This window comes from Elgaria multicarinata, chromosome 9 (genome assembly GCF_023053635.1).
Source record: "Elgaria multicarinata webbii isolate HBS135686 ecotype San Diego chromosome 9, rElgMul1.1.pri, whole genome shotgun sequence".
Lineage (NCBI taxonomy): Eukaryota > Metazoa > Chordata > Lepidosauria > Squamata > Anguidae > Elgaria > Elgaria multicarinata.
In genome coordinates this window covers 79,184,350-79,207,016 of record NC_086179.1, presented here as the reverse complement: position 1 = coordinate 79,207,016, position 22,667 = coordinate 79,184,350, and positions in this window count along the sequence as shown.

The following is a 22,667-nucleotide window of genomic DNA, read 5'->3' as shown; positions in this document are numbered from 1 at the left end:
GGTATATAAAAGGTAGGAGCCACACCAAGCAGGATACAGCACTATGAAAGTGGTATATGGTATGTGTCAATGGGCCCCAACAGTTGTCAGTGCACTTCAATACCGCTATAAAGAAGTAGTGTGGCTCCTGCCTTTTATATACAACTTTCATACCGCTTTCATAGTGCAATATCCTGCTTGGTGTAGATTAGGCCTAAATGTCATTAAAACCACTTTATTATACTATTTTATTATGCTACTTTATTATACCCCAGTTAGTAACCTGTGAGATGGGAAGGTATTCATTAACAAACTAAATATTATTATATTGTTCATACAAGTTTCCTTTCCCTTTAATTATTATGTATCACACTTGTATATCACACTTTCTCCTCCATGACACCCCATTCTTCAGTGGGATTAAGCTTAATGTCAGCTGAAGGATGTTTATTTTTTTAATGAGCCTGTTCTTTTACCACAGCCAGCATTTCTTCTGAATGTGTCTGCAGATAGTAAGATTTGGAGAAGGATTTGAAAGCTATTTTTTCCCAAGACATATGCATTCAGAACTTACTTTACCACATGAAAAAAATCAGAAATCCTTGCTGACCACAAGATACCAATGGAAAGAAGGGAAGTACCCTAATTAATTCATATTTAATGGGGAAAGCTGAAGAGGAATCTTTTTCAATGAGACTACCTCAATGTGTAGAGTAATTGGCACTTTTGTTGCTGAATTATTATTAATTATTTTGAAAATATCTTTATCAAAAATCTTTTGAAAAGCCATCCACATGAGGTTGTTGTTCCATGTGGTAAATCGTAAGGTCTCTTCTGACTGACTTTTTTTTCTGATGCATTCTATTCTTTTTGTCCAGGCTTGGGATCTTTAAAAACCACGATTCAGCAAGAGGACCTTCTCTTTTGCTGCTCCCAGACTGTGGAATGGCCTGTTGGAGGAGACTCGTCAACTTGACAGTCTATTAGCATTCAAGAAAGCTATCAAGACTGATCTCTTCCGGCAGGCCTATCCAGGGGGATTTTAGGATGTTTTTAGAATATTTTTAGGATGTTTTAACAATGTATATTATGTTCTTAATTCAGTTTTATGTATTTTATATTTACTGTTGTTCCCCACCTCAATCAAAACGGAGAGGTGGGTAAGAAATAAATTTGATGATGAGGAGGAGAAGGAGACACTACTGGGATAGATGATCTGACTTGGTATAAAGCAGCTTTATACATTCAAACTTATCCTCAGAAGCGACAGGAGCAAGGGAAACTTTGGGCCTTTCATCGGGAAAATATCCAGAACTTAAATGATGATCTGTCTAAAGTCTTTCTGTTGACTTATAAAATTGTTTCCATTAACTATAAGAATTTGGGAGGAGATGATTCTAAAGAAAAATTACAAAAGTACAGTATCCAGTTAGAAAAGGTCATGTCCACTGTCCTTAAGGCTTCTCGGGTAAGTACTCATTCAGAGAGCTGCCTGTGGACAAAGGCCCAAAGAAATAAATACTTTTCTGAGACAAAGTCTTATTGTAACTTATCGAAATGTGTTGGGTTTTCATGATTGTCATGTACATAAAATAAGCCTTTCTGGACAGTCACTGTGAGAGACATAGATGAGCTAAAGGCAGTGAAAATATGTTCCAAATTTGAGTCCTGCATTAAATGAAGCCTTGGAAATGTGTCCCTAACATTTTCATCTACAAACTCTAGTTCTTTAATCTTATTTTCTATGCAATACCACACACAAATGTTGTAACTTGAAACTATTTAGTGCTGTGTCCTTACACAACACACTTGCTGAATTGCTCTGTTTGCTGAGATCCAGTTCATACACACCAGCCCTCCTTATATTTTGTTAATTATTTTTAACCATAATTTCCTCACTTCCTTATTTTATTATTTACTCTGTTTATTGCTCTAAAATATTTTTTGTTGCAATGTGGGATTTAGCTACAGCTGGACACCAAAGCCCTTTTGCCACAAAAGAGAAGACAGATTTGACAGCAGCCTTTTTCTATTACAAAGTGCTTGAACAAGTCTCACTTGATGGCAAAAAACCAATATATTTTGATGACTGATTCAGCTCCCTTCTCATTTAATACGGGCAGCTTTCAGTTACATAATAGGCTACATGTAAAGTTTCACACAACAAAAATCACAACACCTGTAACACTCACAATGTTCAGTGACCACAGACAAATGTGACTTTTGAACTCAGACCATGGAAGGAAAATGCACTTAAAAATGCATACAACACCTTATTATTTTCATCTACAACAGACCTATAATGTTCTGATATAAGGCATATTTTTCTAGTTATTGTTTGAAAAGGAATCTTAGGAAGTACACAGTCATCTAATAACTTTCTTCTTTTCAAGTCAAATCACAGTAGTTGTGTGTTGTTGATTCAAGCATTGTAGAACCCCTAGACTTCATATCCTAGCTGCTGTTCTTGTTTTCCTCCAATATTAAAAATTATGGCAGCCATGCTAATTACTTCTTTAGATGTGCCTAAGGACTTCACATGGCTAGTGGGATTAGGTGTCAGTCCCTGAAAAAATATTGCGAGGGGCATAAAATCGTCAAAGTGCTTTTCTGAAGAGGTGGTGTGAGCTTTGCCCCACATGTAAAGATTTTAGAAAGAAAAATACAGATATGCTTCCATCCTAAACATATTTTCTCTGAAGTCAGCCCTATTGTAGTGGATGGAGTCAACATTCAAGTAAGCATGCATAGGTTTGCATGCGCAGGATTGCTTTCAAGTAAGCATGCATAGGATTTTAATTTCCAGTTCATGGTTCAGTTTTAATCTGTATGTGAATAGTGCCTTTCCTTCAAGTAACCACAAGGGTCCAGCAACAGGTTGCAGAAGTATGTTCCACTGGGCTCCCTCCAAGGAAAATGAGTATAAGTCTGCAATTTAAATGATGTAGAGTTGACAGCGATACATCCCTCCATTATTTTCATTTGTAATATCTGTCACTGCTTCCTACGACCCAGCCAATGAGTTGCTAAACCTACCTTTGCTCATCTCTTCCAAGAATGCAAGCTGTGGCACTCTCTCCAAGTCATTGATACAACTTGATAGTCTAGTGCCCCTGAAATGCTGGTAGCGCATGCATGTGCCTGGTTTGCGTCTATATTTGGACCACCTCATCTTTGGGAAACAGAAGCCCAAATGGGGTCTGGTGGGGAATATGCATGAGAAGCTTAAATTCCATTGGTTGCGCAGAATAAATTGTTGTTGTTGTTTTTATTGTGGCTCACTTCAGTGTAAATCTAAAGCCTTAGCATCATCAGCATCATCAGCATCATCTCTATACTGCCCAATAGCTGAACCTCTCCGGGCGGTTTACAAAAATTCATAAGATAAAAATTCATCCATACTTTTGATTATCTTAACACTTTAGATGCGCTGCTGCACGCCATTCTGATACATGAAGCAGCTCCAAACACAGGTCTAAACTATGTACAAAAGTCCTTTTCAAAATATAAAGAACATATTATTTTTCATTATTTTCTGCATAGCTACACATTGCATAGCATATAAACAAGACTTGTATCTTACCTGAGGTAGATTTCAGTGGCACTCTAATAGGAACTTACAGCTAGATTTTTTTGAGGGAGAAAGACCGAGGCAATTCAAAAAGTGACTGTTCATTTAAATTCCTTTCTTTATATAGCTCTGGAAAATGCAATCATATGTACAACTTTAATAACTAACTTCCATTAACTTTTACGGGGTATGAAGATTTCATTGTGGCCTTGACCATTGAACCTGTGATCAATAAGGATAAGGATGGTTTCCTGAAGTTCTCTTGGCGATTGCTTAACACCGCTAGGCAAACGGCATTGTTGGTTTGCATATGTCAGTAGCAGACATGTGGTTAAGGATGGTAGCGCAAGGCACACTGGTGTATTCCAACCCAAAATAATGTGAGAACAAGAAAAGCAGAAGGCCTCCAAGAAACAACTATAAATGTTGTGAAAGAAGTGGTGCTACCTTCCTGGCAGGACAATGTGGCTAAAGGATGATGCGGCTTATGAATGGGAGTATTACATACCCTAATTCATAAGGAGGCCCAGAGGAATACAAAACTAAAGCATCTGCTTGGATCAAACCAATTGATTGCATTTATATCCCAAATTTGTGTGGGCAGTGCTTGGTTGATGACAGGATGAGAACAAATTAGACCACACAGGCAAAGCCGGGACTTGGCCATTGAGGGTGTCTTGTCCAAGGGTCTTCAGCATATCTCTATCCACTACACTCATTGTCTCCATCCACATTTGTTGACCAGAATCCTAGATCTGCTCTTCTTGTTCCACAAGCACATCACATGCAACCTAATCCTTAAAAGCTGTACAGAGGTTTTGTTGCTTTGAAGCCTGTCATGTGTGCAAAAGCTACTCAACCAGTTGTTTTGAATGTGATGGGCAGACCTGGATCCAAGGTTAATAATTGCTGAATGCCAGTCCGAAGTGGGCAAAGCTATTCAGATGCTGCCCTCGGAATGACCTGTGGATTTAGCCATGTTTTTTAGAATTATGAGGGACATGTGTGGGTGGGACACAGCTTTTATAGAGGCTTTTCTGGCCAAATTATAAAGACTTGACAATCCAGCATCTTCTCTCCATACATAGAGTGGAAATTTCCACTGAATAGTAGAAACGAAGCTGGCCCTTCCCTTTTTTCGCAAGAATTTCAGTTCATTGTATAACTCGAGAGAGAGTAATAACCATTCAAAGGCTACAGTTTTGGAGATGCTAGTTAGAGTTTAGGATATGTTCACATCGTAAGGTTACTAAGTACATTAGTTAAAATTTTTTTTCTATTGGTGAGCTTTTACACCTGCGTATACTTTTACTTGAAAGCGCTCCTTGTTCTTAACATGAACCTTTGTACAACTCAGCGATAGTAGGTGAGATTGGGTTTATGTCACTTAGGGCACAATTCTATGCATTGTTTAGACAGGAAAAAAAGTCATTCTCTGTGCACCAGCCAGTGCCATTTTGAATATTCCAGCCATAGCGGGGGGGGGGGGGGATCATAACTTGCCATCAGGTGTGAACACAGCAAGAGGGTTCTTGGGGTGGTTGACCACTTGCAACCCTAAAACAACCCATGGATTCTGGGTAGGTTGTCAACAACCACCTTGCTGTGGAGGAGGGCTTTCTCTGTTGTGGCACTCCGGTTGTGGAATGAGCTCCCCAGAGAGGTTCACTTGGCACCTACATTGTTTTCTTTCTGTCGCCAGCTGAAGACCTTTTTATTTTCTCAGTATTTTAACACCTAATTTAACTTAAATTTAAACTTTGCTGTTTTAATCTCATATTTTAATCTATATTAATTTTTGCTGTGTGGTTTTACTCTGGTTGTGCTTTTTATATTGTATTTTGTATTTGTGTTTTAAATTTGTTGGTTGTTTTTATGCTCTTCGTGGTTTTAATTTTTGTGAACCGCCCAGAGAGCTTCGGCTATTAGGCAGTATAAAAATGTAATAAATAAAACAAATAAACAAACAAACCCATTCTCACGAGGTTCACACGTAATGGCAAGCTATGGCACCACCCTGCTGCAGCTTGAATATTAAAAACGGCAGGCACTGCTGCAATGCAAAACCCCATGAGGGAAGTCACTCATGGTGGCTTCTTCTTACATGTTAACCACATCAATGTGTCAGTTAGCTGTTAACATAGGATTGGATCCAGATTTATGCTGGATCAATTGCAATGATAGAAATGGACTTCCTTGCCCCTCTCCCCATTCCCACAACAGCCCCTCCAGCGCACCAATTTTTTTCAACAGATTCAGAAGACCGTGACCCCTTAAAATCGGGCAGAGGGACCAACTGTGAGCAGAACTCTTCCTCATGTGGAAGACTGAGCCTGCATTCAGCCTAATATCTTTTCCACTTCTGTTTGGTACATTTCTTCTGATGATATTGGTGTATATATTATCTTCTACAATGGAGAACGGTGCAAAATAAATAAATAAATAAATAGTGTATTCTTTATCTATGTCTATTTTCCCTATAATCTTCCAGTATTATTTTCAGATGTTTCTTTCTGAAATTTATACTCTGTGTCCTTCAATAGCCAGCAAACCAGTATTCGGCGATACCTAACAGTGCATAGTATATTTCCGTTGCTTTTATAAACAATAAATGACAAGGTTGATCATTGTGATCATGCAGTCCTTTGGCCTTCTGGCTCATTTCTTGTTTCCGATATAGTTAAAATAAATGTGTGTTATCAATGTTTATATCCCTAGCAATGTGTTGCTCAAAGTCCTTCTTTGCTTGCCTTACTTGTCACTTTAGATTTTGCTTGCCAGTGTTTTGCTTTTTCTTCTCTTTCCTTCCTTTTGGATAAGATTTTCACTTTCCAAAAGAAATGATTTATCCAATGGTATTTGCACTAATAGGAAGCACTTCCAGTAGCTAAAGATTGGGGATCTGATTTTTACCTACCCACTGTAGCTTACCCAACGCCCCACAGAAAGCTTCCCATGAGGTTTGAGGGATCCTTCAGAACAGCATGGAAAATGGTTGGACAGCTGCAGCAGGCAGGGGGGAACTGGGGAAAATTGGGTGCTCCAACTTATGTGAAAAGAAGCACTTTCTATTAACACAAAGATACCATTAAATACAAACCAAATCATCTTTCATTTTCTAACCATGATGAGATTGCTGATTAACTGTGCTAGCATCCTTTTAGAGCGTCTCTAAATGATTTATTGCTCGCTCATGATTGGCCACTCACCAAAGTTTGCAGGTCCATTACATGACACCATCAACATCCAGAACGTTTCCCGCACTATCCCCTGGGAATCTCACTTAAAAACACACACACAGATACTTAACTATAGAAATTATAAATAACTTAGAAATTGTGGGCTCTCCCAGTATGTAAATTATACCATTCTGCTATAATTCCGCCACTAGTTGGCGCTGTCTCATTAACTAAATGGAACCTTTCCTAGAAGGGAAGTTTTCAATTCAACATCACATGGTTGTATGTAAAGGTCTGTGTCATCATGGTGGGAAGACTGTGCAAGTCAAAACACCCAGTAAGACTGTGGGATTTTTCCTGCATATAGAGAAGCTCTTAGACTCCTTCATGCCTTTCCTAGTCTGTGATGTAGAGCTGAACCTGTTATACTTCATAACCTTCAAGCTTCCTAAGGATTTAACACTTCAAACAATACCTTTCCTAGCATCCTTTTAACTCATCATAGCATCCATTTATTTGAGGGGAGTTTCCCCTTTGAAATTAAGTAAAACTCTCTGGCCTGTTTTGCACTCAATTTTTTGTTGGATTTTGGTAGCATTGTGGTCACTGTTTCCATGTTGGTTTGACAACACAATCTTACCTTGCACCTTATCCTGGGCACCTTGGTAGGGTGCCTTCTCAGTTCCATGAGTAACTGCTTGAAAGCATGATGATTTAACATGTCTAGATTTGTGTATGTGTATGTGTCTTTTGTAAAGCGGGTTTTTTTTTTGTCTTTTGTAAAGCATTTCATACGGAATGAGAATCAATCTTTATTTGTTTGAGTACAGGAAAGAAAGAGAAAGCAACTTCTAAAAAATCAATAACGGAAAGAAAAATGTGTATACTGTGCCACCAGCACAAACAGATAGAGGTAGGGGGGTGTGTGTGTGTGTGTGTGTGTGTGTGTGTGTGTGTGTGTGTGTGTGTGTGTGTGGAATGTTGTGAACACCTTCTCTAAAGCAGAACAAAGGGCACTGTACTGCCCTCTATTTAATACTGTTTATATAGATAAATAACCTCACGTATAGTATTCCTGAATTTCCACAGCATTCCTAACAAAATGCTGTTTATAATCTTAAGGACTTAAGGAAGCATTGACGTGTACTCCATTTTACACTTGAGCTGTTGGCCAAAGCAGAGTTAGGCAGACATCAGCCTCCCTATTGATTTCAATGGGTTTCAGCCCATCAATCTCTGTGCTTGATTGTGGCCATTCTGTGGAAATGACATCACCTGTCTGGCTGGGTAAATCATGCTAAAGGTTTCTGTTGAAGGCCATTTATGTTGTTTGAGTGTGAACATATTTCCCAATATTTTCTTGCCAGTCCTCTTATCAACTCACTCATTTCCTCTGCTGTTTCTGCTTGCTTTGCAGAATGAGAAATATGAAAGGCTTTCCCTTCCACTCCTTCAGATAGTTCCCAAGAGAAATGTAGTTTATTTGATAGTTCAGACAAGATTGGTTAGGCTCTAAATTACAGAACATCAGCAAATGACTGAATGGTCTGGAAGAAAACTGAAAGAGCAGAGGTTCACGTAAGTATGAATGCTATTCACTTCATGTGTACTTGTTAATTACCTCAGTGGCTCACCGGGGCTGTAGCTACAGTGATTAGTCTGGAACATGTGAAGTAACAGTAAAGGAAAAGGGTGCCTTTAAGCATACGTAGAATGTCTTCACTGCAACCCTTTCCAGGTATTAAAAAAAAACATTTTATATCAATAGTACTAGTAACACAATATGCTTTCCCTATGAGAATAATGCAATTGTATTCCTGTATGGGTTTTACTTCTACGTAGGAAATGATGTGTAAGTCATGTGAACATAACGTGTAAGAAGTGGGAGAAAGAGAGCAAGAGAAATAAGTCACATGGAGATTCCAGTCAAGATGGCTTTTTTCAAAGATCAATTTGCAAATGCAAACCACCCAAATCACTTCTGCAAATGGCCCAGGTCCCTCTTAGAACTCCATCACACGGGGTGGGGTGGGGAACATGCTACCTACCATCACTTCTCCACCCGTGTTTTCGTTCCTCAGTTACTTCCTCTTTCAAAAGAGGAAGTACACAACGAGCACGAGGCCCATTGAGTCCACTGTTCTAGTGGCACTGCTTCTCCTACACGCAGCAGGAGAGAGCAGCAATTCTGTGTTTAAAAATGCATCGGACTTAACTAGGGTGACCAACTGTCAGGATTTCCCCGGATTTGTCCTGGTTTTTGTTCTTTCCATGGTGTCAGGGGGGATTTTCTATAATTTTCAATAATGTCCTGGAATGACACACCTTCTTCTTTAAGGCTGCCATTAGCATGGCAGGAGGGAATGACATGCGTTCTTGAGGCACATCATTCCCCCACCCCGAGCTCCAATTGAGGTTTTAAAGGGGAAAGTGGGCCATTCGTGGACATTTAAGAAAAGGCCCCAATTGGAGTGGATGGTGGTGGTGCAGAATGAAATCCTTTCCCCTCCTCCACTCCAATCGGGTTCTTTAAGGTGGCGGGGGAATAACGTACTTTCTGCAGAACTCAGAAAGCTGCTTCCCCACATGCACACTAGGTGTCCTCTTTTTTGGTTTCCCAAATATGGTCACCCTAACTTAACCAGGTTTTTTTTTACGCGCAAGGAAGGACAGAAGGGGCTGAAGGCACACGGGAGGCAGACGACATCATGTGAGGGACCTGAGCAAACTCTGTGAGTGCCCAGTAACGAGAGTGCAATAAAACGCTTGTTGGGTGGAGCTTTTAAAGTGCTCCTAGATGAGGTTTTTATTGTGCAAGTGCCATGCCCTTTTCACAGATAATGTCCAGATAACGTCACCTTCAATTTGTAACTCTCCTGTGTTTTCCCAAACTGTCTTTATCTTTTTTTTCTTACCAGAAAAAAAATTGTTAAAGAGGAAAAGCCAGAATGCCCTGGTTTGGACAACATGACAACCCACGGTGGCTTGACAGTCTTGTTTATTTCAAAGTGGCTTGTGTTTTCTGAACCTGACACAATGCCATAAGTGTGAGTTGTTGGCCACACACAAGACATCCTAAGAACCCATGGCTTATTGTTGGGCTGTTCAGGGTGGTTTGTTTTCAGAATGGCTTGTCATGCCATGCGAACCCAGTGTGATTGCTCGTGCATGTTTTAACTCATGCTACAGAGATGCCTAGAATGAGCAGTGAAAAAGTCCACCCATTCCTTGTGATCACAATGTGGCTAGTGATGCGTCCCAATGTGGCTAGTGATACAATCAGTGCCTTACACCCCTCTTCCTCCTCCAGTTTCAGGCTTCATTTGACAGCCAGAAAGGCTTTTTGCCCTTGTGAGCTGAATTTCTCTTATCTTCACTGAACAATCCTGAAGAAGGTGGTTATACTTCCTATATAACCCAAACCTGATTTCACAACTATAGTCATATAGTAACATTCCTCTTCCTAGCGCAGTTATGTGTGCATATATGTGTGATTGACTTATCTCTGGATAAGCATGCATGGCCCCATTTCAGGACCATGGTAATTTGGGAGTTTTAAAAAAAAGTTTTCTCCCCTTCCATTTTCATGGCAAAACCCATCCTCCCACCATGGGAAAGTTAAAGAAAAAAGGTTTTTACTTCTTTATTGCAGCATATCCGCAGTTTTCCGGATTGACACATTTTAATTTCAAATCATACCCCAGTATGTTTAGAGCAGCAACTATCAGATTTGCCAAGGCTTTCTGGACTTCGGCATTTTGATAAGAACATAAGAACCATCCAAATTGGTGGCCATCACTACATCTTGTGGTAGTGGGTTCCATAATTTAACTATGTGCTGTGTGAAGAAGTACTTCCTTTTATTTCCCCTGGATCTCCCACCAATCAGCTTCATGAGATGACCCCAAGTTCTAGTATTTTGAGAGAGGGAGAAAAATGTCTCCCTACCCACATTCTCCATACCATGCATAATTTTGTACACCTCTATCAAGTCTCCCCTTAGCCTCCTTTTTCCCAAGCTAAACAATCACAGTTGATGTAACCTTTCCTCGTATGGGAGATGTTCCAGTTCCTTAGTAATTTCAGTTGCCCTTTTCTTCACTATAATATCTTTTTTTAGGTGTGGTGACCAGAACTGTACACAGTATTCTAAGTGGGGTCGCACCATAGATTTGTATAAGGGCAGTATGATACAAAAGGGGAAAGCAAACCATTGCATGCCAACTCACCATGACTTGCTTTCAGTGTGGCTTATCGTGACCTGTGAAAAGGCTGAATACACAATGCTTTTTTTGGGGGGGGGGGGCTGGCAGTGCTAGGAGCCATTTTGTGGTGGTGCCCACAGCATTTTACTAAATCCCCAAATGTGCCCACAAGTCCAGAAAGACTGGAGATCCCTGCCTTAGTGCTACTATTCTATGCTTTTAAGAGGTATGGTTTTGACATGGGCAGGTCAACCTATCACAGCTCAAAAGCATTTACTATAATCTTTGCATTTTATCACCCCATTAATTTTAATAGATCTTTTAATAAGTGCTAAAACACTTTGCCAGGTATATTTAAACAAAAATTACTGAAATGCTGCTTTAATGAAAGAGTGTTATAGCACTATAACACAATAATGCTAATTTTAAAAATAAAGAGGAAAACACCCTTTCAAGTCACTACCATTTTAGCAACGGTTTCTTCTCTAATTAAACACATCAATAGTTTTTAACAAAGACTTCCCTATTCACATCAGCTACATCATGCCCAGTGCTGTGGATTGAACATAGCAAAATAAATATACACAAAAAGTTAAATAACTGCAATAGTGTGGAAAGTACATTGCAATTCTGCTTGCAGCTTACAGTGGAAGACCAATGATTTATTAGCGCTAGGGAGCAGGCTTTGTTTCAGTAATAGCTGACAAATTTCTATAGTGCTAATTATCTAAAGTATCCTATTAAATTCCTTATAGACAAAATTGAAATTATGCAGAAAGTTAGTTGGGGAAGGTGGCTTAGCCCATAGAACACTGCTGAATTTCATTGTCACTGCTGCTAATCTGATATCAAGTCATTTTACAAGTTACCCTGGGGTAATATTGCTTTAATCTTGGTGACCTCCTGAATTAATGTGAGCAGAGGAAAATAAGGGAAAAGTCCATGAGCTAAATTTAGCAATGGAGGGGAAACATTGGAAAAGAACAAAGGGTTCTTTTTGTTCTTAAGATACCATAATCATGATTCCTCTAACAGTAAAATGGCTAGCTCACTGCCAAGTAGTAGGGCAGCTAGTGTGTGGACTGGGAGTCGGGAGATCCGGGTTCTAGTCCCCACTCAGCCATGGAAACCCACTGGGTGACATTGGGCCAGTCACAGCCTCTCAGCCCAGCCTACCTCACAGGGTTGTTGTTGTGAGGATAAAATGGAGAGGAGAATTATGTACGCTGCCTTGGGTTCCTTGGCGGAAAAAAGGCAGGATATAAATGAAATAGAAAAAAATATTACTTTGGGAGGGGCACCCATAAAAGCAAAAGGCTGAGGACTGTGCATATGTGCTACCCTGCAATCCCGGCAGCACAAGGGCAAAGAATAAGCATGAGCTAAGTAGTCCATTAAAAATGTCTTAGACACATGTGCTTAGAATTGGCCATGTGTCTTTCTTTAGAAAAAACAACAACAACACCCACAGGGGAGCTTTAATCTGAACAAAGGCTGTAACAGGGGGAGGGACTTAGCCCTTTTTCCACACACACCACCAATCACTTCTGAAGATCCTGCTAGGTGGCTAACGGTAAGCAAGTGGCCTAGATGAAAGCAAGAGAGTCTAACTTGGAACTCACTACCACAAGATGTAGTGATTGCCACCAGTTTGGATGTCTTTAAACGCGGGTTGGATAAATTCCTGGAGGCAAAGGCTATCAATGGCTACTAGCCCTGATTGTTGTGTGCTATCTCAAGTATTCAAGGCAGTAAGCCTGTGTGCACCAGTTGCTAGGGAACATGAGTGGGAGGGTGCTGTTGCACCATGTCCTGCTTATTCATCCCTGGCTGATGGCTCGTTGGCCACTGTGTGAACAGAGTGCTGGACTAGATGGTCCCTTGGTCTGATCCAGCATGGCATGTCTTATGTTCTTAATGCAGGGAGCAAATTTCGGTTGGGAGATGCATGCTGACAGGTGTGCATCTCCCAACCCCATGAGTTCCACCTACACCGTCCTTTAAGGCAGGGGTGGGCAGAAGATAGATCTCCAGAGGTTTTGGACTCCAACTCCCATAAACCCCTGCCAGCATGGCCAATGGTCAAGAATGTAGGAGGTTAAGGTCTAAACAGCTGGATCTCTACTTTCTGCCCACCCCTGCTTTAAGTACCTTTGATTATGGTTAATTAGGATCAGAGGAAGAAATACCCCCTTCTGGACTCTGTAATGTGCAAAAAAAGTAGAGCTCCTAACAGCTTGAAGTATCCTAGAATAGGTAGGAGAATTAGGTTGGAGGTGTATAGTCTACAAACCTCAATTGTACAACCCCTAGAATGTGAAGAGGTTTAGTGTGTGTAATTTCCCCCTCTGGGTTGGGATTGGAGAAAATCGTTGTGGGTCAGGGGAATGAAAGGACGAAAGTTAAAAGCCCACAGTGATGAGAGCCAAATGTCAACAATGCCAGCAAATGGGGAGGAAATAGTTCTCAGAAGGGTCCCCCACATATACTTCAAAAGGGAAAGAAGAAGAATTTCCCCAGACCTCCTCTCCTGTACCACTCCTCTGCTGTTCCACTTTCCTGCACATCCAGCATGGAACTTTCCAATACACCCTGAGGCGCTCTGCTGCCAGTGGAGGCTTGTGGCCGTGATGTCAGTGGCGCTGGGCATCTTCTCTGGCTTTCAGTCAGAACTCCAAAGGAGCTCTCCAGAGTGCTGAACCCAACCCCCAAACTAGGCCCAGTACCTTGGACAGCTCCTGCTGCATTTCTCAGGTTGGGATCTACCCCACTATTCTTTTCTACCAGCACCAACCCCTCCCTCAAAATCTCTTTAGGGGAAGCAGAACAGCCCCAAACAAGTCCTTGCAGGCCCTAAACTTATAAATACCCCAGATATGTAGCTGTATTTCCCCAACAAAAAAGACAATCCACCATCATTGTTAGAAGTTGCCTCCTCAGGATTGGTGTTAGATATAGGAGGCTTATCCTTTATTCCAGGGATGGCCAATTTGTGAGATCTCGGGGTGACCCTATTTTTTTGTCAGTAGTTCAAGGGCTGGAAGCATTTGAGGATAATAATCAGGATAATAATCACTCTTTCAGGATAACAATCACACAGTTATTACTTGGTGATTGTTGGGACATATCCAACTGTCTTTGCCCAAGATTGTGGGGAAAGCACTTCCCCAGCTCTCAGAAGTTTGCCCTACTGTAGGAAAATATGATTCCCTACTCAGCTACTACAGCTAAATGTAGGTGTTTAGAATATGGATGCACAGAACTGACAAACTTCAGCTATGGGGTGGTATATAAATTTAATAAATAAATAAATAAACTACCCCCAAAACTAGCTTGGTTATGGAGGGAAAGTGTGCTTCTCAACACCAGTGATATCATCGGCACTAGCCAATAGGTGGCCATAACACTCATGAGATCACTGTTTCTATAAAGAGCTACAGGTATAACATTTGTTGAAAGATATACTAATAGTAGAAAGGTGTGCTGTGGAATTATTATTATTATTTATTTATATAGCACCATCAATGTACATGGTGCTGTACAGAGTAAAACAGAAAATCGCAAGACCCTGCTGCATAGGCTTACAATCTAATAATGAAAAGTGATATATATATATATATATATATATATATATATATATATATATATATGTATATGTGATATAAAGTGATATATAAGTGATATAAAGACATTTAGGCTCTCTATTGTATAATGATTGTATAATAAAGTGATTGCTGGGATTTATGTCTTTGTTCTGACAGTGGCTCAGTATAAATGGCAGAAATTCAACATGTACAAATTGACTGCATTCACTGCATCTCCATGGTGGCTAAAGCATCACCTTTTAAAATTATGCTTCTCATGCAATTGTATAAGACATGGAACCTCCACACTCATGTATGTAAAACATGGATATAAACACAATTCTTTATTCAGAAAGCATGGAGACATTAGAAATTAATTGTTTACTTATAAATTTGAGTGGCTATTTTTATGCCACAGTTAATAATTCACCTTAAATAGTTCTTTTTCTTTTTCTTTTAGTAGAGCCTTAATAAGAAGAATGTTTTCTTTAGCACCTTTTATGGAATTATCTCATGGCAATTAACTTTCCTTTGTGACAGGATAGATAAGCATTATTCTTCTTGGTCTGTAGGTGTGGGGAAATTGATTAACCAAGCAATCCTACACACACATTGGGGCCAGAGATATGCTGTGGATTGGCTGCTGTATCCAGTGTTTGCTCAGCACAGGAGGAGAAGAGAAACACTCAAGTCAAACATGCAAAAATGGCATTAAAACTTGCACACATGGCCACAGCTTCCCTGGAAATTCCACCAGGGCCAACCAATCAGGGACTGTGCTAGTGTCCCACACATGGAGGGACCACATGTTGCCCACACATGGCCACAGCTTCCCTGGAAATTCCAACAGTGCCAACCAATCAGGGACTGTGCTAGTGAGCCACACATGGAGGGACCACATGCTGTCCACACATGGCCACAGCTTCCCTGGAAATTCAACCAGGTCCAACCAATCAGGGACTGTGCTAGTGAGCCACACATGGAGGGACCACATGCTGTCCACACATGAGGGATTAAATGTATTCATGACAATGTGGGGAGATATCTCCCCCCAGAACACACTCTTGCACCACAAAATGTACACCATACAACAAGGCTGGGCAGATTTCTGGATTAGGATCTACTGATAGATTTCGGAGTGATTTCCTGGAGATCAAAAAGTGTTTCTTAATCTCAATCATCTATTGCCCAGTTGCAAATGCCCCTTTCTTAGTGAAGATATTGGAGATCTGCAATCTGTGTTAGATAATTGAGAGGTAAATAAATATTGTAAATATATAATAACTTATCTAACAGTAGCAACGATGAAAATCTCCCCCTTCTGCTCCCTAAATTAGGTTTCTGAACAAGAACACCTTTGCATGAAGGATGTTGTGCACTTTTTTGTGATACTCTCATGGATTCCTGGGCTTGGCATGTGCTCACAGAGATCCCATTTTTTAATACTTAGCGTGTGTCCACTCATGCTTTGCCCATGACAATTCGGACCAGGGATCTCCCAAGTAGGCTTGCACCCATTTCACAGAAAGTGCCATAGGGCTCCCTCTGTGCTTGTAGCTGCCACCTAATTATCTGTGTCAGGGCCAGGTGACATGACAGACAAACATCCAGCTCAGCCTGCGTGAGTTTTACATCATCACTGGTACAGTCCCAGAGTGGTGGGCACTAGCAGTGCTTTCAGAGAGTCTAAGATCCCACCAATTTTGTATTTCCCGTATTATGTATTTCCTCCTTGACTTCCTGAGCTTAGCACACCCAGGATATGGTGGTTGTTCCACCAGAGTAATGGCACCATCTCTCTCCCCTCCCCCAGCCCTGGGGTAATATAAATATAGGATTGCTCTTTACGAAACTGAATGCTAGTGACTGTAACAAAGGTACACCTGTTTAAAACCAGCACAAGTTTGCAAAAAAGGAATCAGCAGAGGTGATGCACTCGGGTTAGCAGTGTCTGAAGTGGCGAGTGCAAAAAGGTATCTTTATAGAATGCATTATAACACCTGTTTGGATTATGGCAGTGTGAACATAACCCAATAAAACAATGTTCTTTGGGATTCTAGCCATCCCCTCTGTGTTGGAATGTGATGCAATCCCCAGCATGACGTTCACTCTCTAAAATAGGCATGCAAATTGGTGGCATCTGTAGGAACCTTTACAAACTTGAGGCAGTGGTTCTTCAGGACACAAAGAAAGACAGAAGTAATCCATATCTATGTAATGAAATTTACCATCACAAGATGTGATGATGTCTCCTATGTTAGTTGCTTTCTAATTCTTGGGAGATTGATTTACCCATAGCTATTGAGCATCATAGCTCTGTGGAGGAAAATCTGAATGCTCAATTATTATTTGTTTTCTTTTTTTAAGTCGAGGGTCAAATGGGGTGCCTTCGTGCCCTGTTGTATGCTTCAGAAAGTTTCTGAACGAAACAGAACTTGTTCTGATGTTCTTTACCCTTCCTTCTCACAATTATACTAGACCCAACAAACAGTCGTGATGCGGGTTTAGTAAATGTAGCAACAGTGATAGTCATACTTTTGAGAGCTGTGGCCAGAGATCCTGGAAGTAGTTTGGATCTGGAGGATTAGAGGCTCCCATCCAATCCAGAGCACAACAGAATGGCTGCTTTCAGACAACACAATAATCAATGGTGGGTCAATAGCCAACTCCACAGTTGATTATCAAGAGGGTACTCCCCACACAACATGATTATAATAAACCGTGGTGTGGATTAAGGCAGTGTTGAGTCAACGGTGCTTTTGATTGACACATCCTCCACCCTCTCTTCCCACCTCAGTCCTCCCGTTGGTATCCCATCATCCAATAGAGTGGCAACTGCCACTTTGGTTGCTCTTGCCAGGGGACTCCGTAGTCACTGAAAATAACCAACTGTGTGTGACAAAATACTCAACGGTGCCCAACAGATGACACGATAACCAACGGTTGTTCAAATAATCAACTCTGCACAGCATTGGTTGTTTTGGCTGAATAACCAACCATGGTGTGAAAAAGTCCTGACTGATGACACAATAACCAACCATTGACTATTTTAACCAACCGCTGCTTATTTAATCCACCGTTGGTTATCATGTCATCCAAACCCAGTCAATGTAAGTCCTACGTAAGATACAGAATGATTTTCAAATAAGGAAGCAGGGCCGGCCCTGCCATTAGGCAGATACTAGAGGGCAGGGAGCACCAGCAAGGTCAGAGCTGTATGTGTCACATGGCCTGGCCTGAGCCCTCTAAGCTAGCTTGCTGCCTTCAGGTGCAGTCGAGGATGCTGTCCTGTTGCCAGTACTAAAGTAAGATTCAACAAGTCTGGTTGGCTTTTATACATGGAATGGGAGGGTGGCTGCCATCTTCATGTTTTAGGCAGTAAAATAACTAGGAACCACCCTGTAAGACTTTTCTCTAGGCTGTATTTAGCTAAAGCTTGTTCTTCAGTGGACCTAAGTGGTTAGCAAAGCCTTCCCCTAACCCCCCCCCCCACGTTCCAGTTGTGCTGGACTATGATTCTCAACATTCCCAACCAGCATGGGAATTTTAACCCAACACATCTGGAGGGCACCAAGCTGGGGAAGGTGGCATTAGTCAATATTTCTTCAATTACTTTTGATGGTCACATCCAGCTGGAGTGGTTGCTGAAACCAGTGTTCCATCATCTGGAGAGAAATTGTAGCCAGAGAAAGAGACTAGCATGCTGCGGGTGGGGATAGGGTTGGTGGTTGGGGAGGGGGCAATTGATGTCCGGCTACTTGCTTATTCCTCCATGCTCAACTTGAATTTTTGCAAGTGAACAGAATTATACAGTAAATAGAATTATACAGTACATCTCCACTGCTCTACTCTTTACTTCCAAGGTAACAGCTCTTGTGGCAGCTGTTCATGGAAGCTCTGACTAATCAGAAAAGTGGAGAGCATAAGAATAATATCATAGAAACAGTGGGAGAGGAGTAGTATGGGCAGTAATAAAGACCTTTTGGAGAATTCCCACTATTAATTCTGCACAGTGTTAGGGATCCATGGTGAAAGCATGACTTGTGTTTGGATTCCGAAAAGAATTCTGTCTTCTTTTTCCAGTCTGCTGGTTACTCCTACGCAAAGGGCTTGTCCAAAACGGAGCTTGTGTTGCCCACTCACAAAGATCAATGCTTCCCAGATTTCTCATTCACTTCCCGTCCCACGCCGTCATTAATACGTTACGGAATGGTGCTCCTGGAGCCTGCAAGATGCTTGTTGAAGAGGTAGGTGAAGTTCAGTGCATAGTCTTTTATGTTTCTTGATCCTGCTGGGGCAGAGATAATAATTAACATCCATTATCTACTAAACTTGTGAATGCCTCACTGTTCACCACAGCTTGCAGGGTTAACAGCAGTTATTATGTTTGTGACCCATTCTGCTTATTGTATCACAGAGGAAAGGTAGGCTTGTCAGTAGCAAGATCAGCCTCACATTCAGAGAAGGGTAAAGGCATCGATGACACTATAGAGGAATTCAATTATACTCTCGCTGGGGTGGGGAAAACTAGATGAAATGTTAAACGTTGTGCACATTCTTTTAAATGTTTGTTTATTTTAAAAACAGCTGCTGCAAGGCCCTTCAATCCAGATTGGCACCACAGCACGGACGGAAAGGGGTTTAATTCTTTTCTTTTGTGCTATTTTTCCAATTAAAACTGCTCTCTCAAAAATCTCCCCCATTTGCTCTGGGAGTGAACCCATTATGGGCACAGATGTCAAATTCCCTGCTGGAGCAGATGCCAAGGATATTTTGGGAGAGTCTTTCATTGGGACTGTGGTTTGAAAGAGCTAACATTTGCTCTGTTCTGTCGTTCAGATCTGTGGGCTGCCTTCAACATGATGGGTTGGCACCAAGGAGGGAGTGTGGGGTGTCTAGGTGGCCATCCAGGGAGCAGAGCTGCCACCCCCTCTTCCTGGTAGAAGGCCACCTATCACAGGTCGCCTTCTACGAGGCACCACCCAGCCATGCCTTGCTGCAACTCCGGAACGAGCTGAGGGGCTGCCTTGACGTTGCCTTTTTCGTTCCGGAGAAAAAATTCAGGGGGGGATCTACACTACTGCTTTTAAAGCGCTTTAAAGCACTTTGAAAATGTTTTGAAACCTGTATATGCAGTGTGTCCTGGGCCCCAACAGTTGTCAAAACTGTTATAAAGCACATTAAAGCAGTAGTGTAGATCCCCCCCCAGGATAAATCCCTGACTTTTTTCTCCCTACAGCTTTGGCAGAAGGCCCCAGGGTGGGTGCACAATTGCAGTGGTGTTGTATAATTGACACCACACCACTGTGCACCCACCCCAGGGTTTTCCGCACGCTGGATTGGTATTAAGACAAGCACATGTGACCACACATTTAACACACTTTCTGCAATAGTTTGGCCCTGAGAATTGAAATAGGTCAGGGCCAAATTAGGACTGATGTTTTTAAAACTTCCTCAGTCATCCAGAAAGGGTGTACAGTATGTGAGGGGAGCAGCTCTGATTTTAGGAATAAGGGTATGTGGGTGAGGACTGCAGAACTCTTCCTCTGCCCATGGGTTATCTCCCCGTAGCTTTTCTCCTCAGTTGAGAAGTGTCTTTGGCTGGGTGAACATTGCTTAGGTAGTGGGGGCTGAGGGAAGTGTAGGGCAACCATCGCTAACTTGAAGGCCTCCACATGCATTAAGACTACAAATCCCAGCTTTCCCCAGGCAGCATGTGAATCACTTGGAACATTTCAAGGCACCAGATAAATGTAAAATATTATTGTGTCCCACCTTGAAATTGGTATTCTTGTGTTAATCACACCATTTATTTAATTGTCCCCTGGCTCTTCTCTCACCTCTAAGCGAGTCTCTCAAAACACATAATGTTGTGCATACTTCTTCCAATATCCATAATTATTGTTTGATTCATGAAATAGGTTTTTTCTGTTAGCCCTATTCAGGTGTTTCTAATCAATGGATAGTAAACACAGGAGGAAGGGAAGCACACGAGTCCTGCCCCCTCCAACATTGCTTCCATCTCTCTCTCTCTCTCTCTCTCTCTCTCTCTCTCCTTGTATGGAGGATAACTTTGCAAAGAGGAGCACATTCTGGATCACATGGAGAGTCCCCAGGGAGGAAGAATAGAGAGAGATGGAAGCATGTAGAGAGAGATGGAAGCAATGTTTCCATTCCTTGCATGTTTATAAATTAAAAATGGCTGCATAGGGCTCAAGAAAAGAATTATATCACACATTCTGTTCTGTCCCCAGTTCTGCTCCTCTAGCACATATTTGCTATTCATTCATGTGTCCCTTGAGCCAAGTTCAGACTCCATGATCTTACATTTAAGAAAGGGATGAGGAACCTCCAGTCTGTGGAAGGTCTCCCTCTGACCCCTGCCCTTATTTCTGATCAGATATTGGAGATAAGGGATTTCCCCTTCTCCAGTGGAGGCTGGTGGCTCCAATGTCAGTGGTGCGGTGAATCTGCTCCGGGTTTCAGTCAGAACTCTAAAGGAGCTATCCACTCCAGGGCCAGATCTACACCAAGCAGGATATAGCACTATGAAAGCAGTACGAAAGCAATATATAAGAGGCAGAATCCACACTACTGCTTTATAGTGGTATTGAAGTGCACTAACAACTGTTGGGGCCCATGACAAATACCGCTTCAGTGCCGCTTTCATAGTGCTATAAGCTGCTTGGTATAGATCTGGCCTGGGTTTCAGACAGACCAGACATAACTCTAAAGGAGCTCTGGACCTTGAATTGCTCCTTTAGAACCGTTCTGACTGGATTTACTGCCCCACTGACATCGGAGTTACCAGCCTCCATTGCCCTCCCCACTCTCATGCTGCAGTGAAGCTTTTGTAAAAAGCCTCCATTGGTTCTTTATTCTCAGGCCCTCAGGATCTTACCAGGCAAGCCACCTCAGCGTTAGGGAAATGAGGGGAAAACAGGAGGACAAAGATCAGCTCTCCCATTTAGGAGTACAGTTGCAAAGCCCTCCATTTACAATGGCCGGTGTCATTGTCCTGGCTGGGTTATAAGAAGGAACATTTATGATCCAACAGCAGTGACTCAGCATCATAAAGACACTGTGAAGCATTCTCAGTATGAATCTCCCCAGCTTCAGTGCAATCTGATTTTTTCCTGTCCACAGGTCATACTTTTCCACTTCAAATATCACCCTGCTTCCTCCCAGCTAGCATGGGATAACCAGCCCCCCACCTGCTCAGCCTGGATTCTGCCCTATATTACTCTTTGATCAGATTCAGATGCAGTCTGGCATTTCCAGCCTACCCCAGCGCCCTTTCCTTTATCGCCTATCTCAATCTCCCTCTGGTCTCCAGTGAAGCAAACAAGAATATGAGGAAACCTTGTCAGATTCACCATTGTTTTATACATTTCTGAGGTATTATGGTATGCACCACCGCTGATGTGAAGGAACCCTTCTCTCACAAGCCACCATCCTCCTCTGGAGTAGCGGCAACAACGCTGGCTTCATAGAAAAGAGATGGATGCCTGAAGTTTTCCTATAACCTTGTAAGTTTCACCACCAGAGAGTGGAGAAGGATGTGGTAGAGAAATCTACATCAGTGAAGCTGACCAGGTCTCCCCCTCACCGCGCTTTTGTATAGGAAAGTAAGATTAAAATGTAGGGAGGCGGCCATTTTCCAATGTGTACAACTCTATTTTAAAAATGGACTTGAAATGTACTTCATCTGTTCACAAATAAGACAATAAATGCAGGAAGTTTGCAGCGCAATTTTAAATCAACTGTCCTGCATGGACACCCTGCAGGATTAGAAACCTGATACAAGAACATTTTATAACGATCTTTCAATAAACTGTTTATTGGGCAGTCTATAAATTGAATAAATAAATACATGCATACAAGCAACAGAGGAGAGGCTCAAAAGCATATTTGAAATTGGCTTTAGGTCATTAAATGCAGCTAAAGCAAATAATCTAACTCTGGGTTGTTTTGTCTTTCTTTGCTTATCTACAGTATGTGGGTTGCTCTGCCTTGTCACCCTAGTTGTTGGGAGTGCAGTTGGGTGTGGGGTGTTTGTGAGCTTCATCCCATGTACCTGTTTCCCTCAAATTATCCCCTACAGCACTAAACTGTCACCGTTGTTGTTGTTGTTGCTACCGGGCAGCTA